This window comes from Sapajus apella, unplaced genomic scaffold (assembly GCF_009761245.1).
Source record: "Sapajus apella isolate SASKATOON/1434 unplaced genomic scaffold, GSC_monkey_1.0 scaffold48, whole genome shotgun sequence".
Classification (NCBI taxonomy): Eukaryota; Metazoa; Chordata; class Mammalia; order Primates; family Cebidae; genus Sapajus; species Sapajus apella.
In genome coordinates this window covers 6,346,735-6,351,096 of record NW_022436988.1, presented here as the reverse complement: position 1 = coordinate 6,351,096, position 4,362 = coordinate 6,346,735, and the positions used below count along the sequence as shown (strand labels likewise).

The following is a 4,362-nucleotide window of genomic DNA, read 5'->3' as shown; positions in this document are numbered from 1 at the left end:
TATTCTAAAGACTGTTTGCTTTATTTTTAGGGTTTTTTTTCTTTTTTTGAGACAAGGTCTTGCTCTGTCACCCTTGCTCAAGGTGACAGAGCAAGGGTGACAGAGAAAGACTTTGTCTCAAAAAAGAGAGGCTTGTCATGGCTCACTGCACAGCCTCAATCTCCCGATCCTCCCACCTCAGCCTCCTGTCCAGCTGGGACTACAGGCACGTGCTATGACACCTGGCTGTTTTATTTTTTAAAAATTTTTTATAGAGATGGGGATCTCCCTAGGTTGCTCAGGCTGGTCTTGAACTCCTGGGCTCAAGTGATCCTCCTGCTTTGGCTAACCAAAGTGTTGGGATTATGGGCATGTGCCACTGCGACCAGCCTAAAGACTCTGTTTTCTATTACTGTGGGTTTCAGACACCATGTCTTCAACCCTGTCAGTGACTGCCTCAACACAGTGGGCCTGCTGACCAGATTTTCCCTTTGCACTCAGAGCCTGTGTCCCTGAACAGCACTGGGGACTTCGCCTTCCTGCTTGTAAAGGGTTACTAGACTGTGACTCTTTCCATGTCAATAAACAGGGGTCTGCACTAGCCTTGTATAATGGCTCTATAATAATTCTACGGTAGGTAAAACTCAGATGTCCTAGCTCTCACCAGCAATGAGTGCAAATGACATCACAGTAACATCAACACTTCAGCCTCAACAGCTCAGCCCTTGCCGGCTCATTCAGGAATTCTGATGCTTTCTCTGAAGTTTCCCCAGTTATTTCTGGGTTGGCTGTGCAGTTACTTCATGTGTGCTCAGGTATGAGGCCTTTCACTGTATTTCACTCCTGCCTCCTGGTCACTGCCCGGCTGCCCTAGCATCCCCATCCGCCACGAGCCTACTGCCGGGGAAGTGGTGTCCAGTCAGGTATGAAAGTGACTCGGTGGCCCGTGGCAGAGTGAAGAATGTGAAGAATGGCCCTCACCATACACTGGGTGGCATCCTGGCCCAATGTAGCCCCGCTAGAGCCCGGAGCCTCCGTCTTCCACACATCAGCCCTGCAGCCTCCCCTCCCCACTCTTCCTGCCACAGAGTGGCTCCAGTGGCAGAGCAGGTGCTCATCGTTCCTCCTTTCAACCTCGTTTCTGATTTTGTTCCCAACCACCCCTACAAACACATGAAAATCTTCTTCCTTCTCTCTTCCTCTTCCAAAATAAAAGTCCTTATACTAAGATCACCTTTTTCATTAGTAGTAAAAGCATGAATTCTACAGGCTGGGAGCAAATCCTGACCCTGCCAGTTATAGGTTATGTGAATTTGGGCAAGTTACCAAATTTCCCAGTGCTTCCGTTTCTTTATCTGTGAAATGGGGGCAGTGACAGTTACCAGAGAGGGGTCCTGATCCAGACCCCAAAAGAGGGTTCTTGGATCTTGAGCAAGAAATAATTTGGGGTGAGTCCATAAAGTGAAAGCAAGTTTATTAGAAAAGCAATGGAATAAAAGAATGGCTACTTGGCTGGGCAGAGTGGTTAAGCCTCTAATCCTAGCACTTTGGGAGGCCCAGGCAGGCAGATCACGAGGTCAGGGGTTTGAGACCAGTCTGGCCAACATGGTGAAACCCCATCTCTACTAAAAATACAAAAAATAGCCGGGCATGGTGATGCGTGCCTGTAATCCCAGCTACTTGGGAGGCTGAAGAATTGGTTGAACCCAGGAGGCGGAGGTTTGCAGTGAGCCGAGACAGCACCACTGCACTCCAGCCAGGGCTATAGAGCGAGACTCCATCTCAAAAACAAATAAATAAATAAAAATAAAAAGAGACTTCTGCCCTTGAAGAGCTTACACCCAAATGAAAGGAGGTAAACATAAGCAAAGGTGATGATTTGAAGATACGTATCTGCAACATATTACCACCGGCAGGACAATATAATCCACACCAAAGGCCATAGTAATGAGTGGATGGGAATGGGGAGACTGAAATGCAGAAGAGGCTCTTGGTCTTGCAAATTTAAACTAACTTCCAAATAGGGGCAAATTCTGGCCCTGGTTGTTGTCGTTTTTGCCTTATTTTTATTTAAAAAATGAAGCCAGACTAGGCGCAGTGACTCACCTTTGTAATCCCAGCACTTTGGGAGGCCAGAACAGGAGGATTGCTTGAGGCCAGGAGTTTGAGACCAACCCAGGCAACACAGTGTGAAACCTACTTCATCTATACGAAATAAAAATAATCAGCCGGGCGTGGTGACGCTCGCCTGTCATCCCAGCCATTCGGGAGGCTGAGGCGGGAGGATCACTTGAGCCCAGGAGGTCGAGGCTGCAATGAGCTATGATTGCACCACTGCACTCCAGCCTGGGTGCCAGGGTGAAAACCCTGCCTCAAAAACAAACCAAAAAAACCCAGAAACAAACAAAAAAATGAAGCCAAGGTGGTTGCCTGGAAAATAACACTCAGAAGAGGGGTGAATGTTACATCATTCTCCGTTCTTTTCGTAATTCCACTCGTGACACTCGCCTGTTTTCCTTTCTCGGAATAAAAAGCACGCTCGGCCTGGGCAGCCGCCGAGGCCGAGCCCCGTCGCTCTCGAGCGCCCCCTGCCGTCTGCGCCTGGGCCTCACCCCAATCTTAAAAACACCTGAGCTGGAAGTTGCACGATTTCCTTGGAATCTCTCTTCTTCACTATCCCAATGAACCACCCCAAATACCTCTATCCTCCCTCAAACAAAATACACAAAGCAATTAAAAAAAGATATTCGGCCAAGCCCCGGTTTCCTCATCCGTCCCTGCCCCCTCGAACTTTCTGTTTCCCGTCTCGGCCAGGGACAACCTGTGCTGAAGCTCAATGACTTTACGGCAGCAGCGACCCTCTAGCTTCGTTTTCTGACAGCCGTGGTTCTTCACAGGCCTGGTTTCCCATCCCGACCCTCCACTGCCTCTGGTGGCGACCACCACCATCTTACCCCCGGCTCTACAGTCGCGCTGAGGACGCGGCCGGCCCCCAGCCACCGCGGTTTTGAACTACATTTCCCTTCAGCCCTTTCTCAACATCGCGAGAGTTCCGGAGGGATTGTCGGGAAGACTTGCACGCAGGCGCGATCTCGCGTTCTTTTCGCTGTCGGCCGCGTGGCTGAAAGTCATGGCTGGTCCCGTCGGTGTTGAGCATGGCCAACAGCCTCAGGCATTTGTCATGGTAAGGCTGCCTGAGTGGAAAAATGGGGTCTTCTTTGACACAGCACTAACACACTTGGTCTCCCTTCCTCAGAGACGAAGTGGTGATAAGCTCGGCTTCTCCCTCATAGGGTGGTTGGGAGGGTTAACAAGTACTGGATGAGAAAATGCTTTCCAGGCGGCGAGAAAATGTTATCATGTGAAGGGAGAAAGCTCAAGCCCGTCCTCGGCGTTACAGGGCCGGCTTCTGCCGGGGAGAGATCCTAATAACCTAGGCAGCCCCGTGCCCCTCAGCCGCGCGTGTGCTGAGCGTGGGCGCCCGGGGGTCTTTGGTGTCCGCGTACAGGCAAACTTTGACGGTGGTGGTTCTCAATTCAGCATCAGTATTGTTAACGTGTGAAGACATGATTCCACTTGGAGTGCTTTGAGGACGGCCTCGATCGGTAGTTTATATTTAACTTTACAGATAGGAATCAATAGGATTGCAGACTTATTCTTGAAAGCCACGGTTTTAACACGAGCCTTTCTTCTTTCCTCAGAAGCCCTTCTTTGGCATCTGCAGATACGGTGAAAAGCAGAGTTCCAGGTTGAAGGTTCACAGTAATGGATGGAGCCCTAACATGAGTTAGAATGGGTGCAGGCAGGGCCTGAGTGGTCGCCAGAAATGAGAAAGCAGAGTTGGTCCCATCACATACATTCACCTCCTGCTTTATTCTGAAGTTAGAATGTGAGAATACGTGTTGACGTACAAGCCAGCTATGGTAAGAAATTACGCAGAATTCAGAATGCTAATTTTAATGATAAAAACGAGGGTCTCTGCCCAAGTAATTTGGGGCCACTAGGTGTCACTGTCGCCAACGTGGATCCTTGTCAGGGCATGCAGGGGTGAAAGAGGGACGTGGAAAATGCATTTTGGATCGCTGGGATTTAGGAATCTTTGTTATTGGCTGAGCTGAGGATGATTTAAAGTTATCCCTGTCTGAAGTGACATCTTTTGTGAGGAGATCTGACTTGCTGAGGCTCAGCCTTTTAATACAAGTTTGGAGAATAAACCTTAAGGGGGTTTCTGTTAGAATGAAGCCTGTCATCCTTTTCTTAGATTAAAGGTGTTGGCCGTGGTCTTGAAAGCAGTCATGTGAAAACTCATCACTTAAAGATGTTGAGTGTAAGGATCTTCATGATGAAATTTCTGTAAATGGTAAGATTTTTATTTCTTTCATA

At 48.9% G+C, this 4,362-nt stretch overlaps 1 long non-coding RNA gene and 1 other non-coding gene across 4 annotated transcripts in view; both read left to right on the top strand.

Annotated features, from left to right (window-relative positions):
* The first annotated feature begins 3,033 nt into the window (after nucleotides 1-3,033).
* The window catches only part of LOC116525611, a 5,952-nt gene continuing 4,623 nt past the window's right edge, over nucleotides 3,034-4,362 (top strand). For all 3 annotated transcript variants that reach the window (XR_004257753.1, XR_004257754.1, XR_004257755.1), the window contains exons 1-3: nucleotides 3,034-3,163; nucleotides 3,681-3,902; nucleotides 4,241-4,339. This is a non-coding gene — a long non-coding RNA (uncharacterized LOC116525611). The remainder of the gene's footprint in view (nucleotides 3,164-3,680; nucleotides 3,903-4,240; nucleotides 4,340-4,362) is intronic.
* Nucleotides 4,089-4,166, top strand: LOC116525876. The gene has a single exon (XR_004257868.1). It is a non-coding gene; the product is annotated as a small nucleolar RNA R38 (small nucleolar RNA).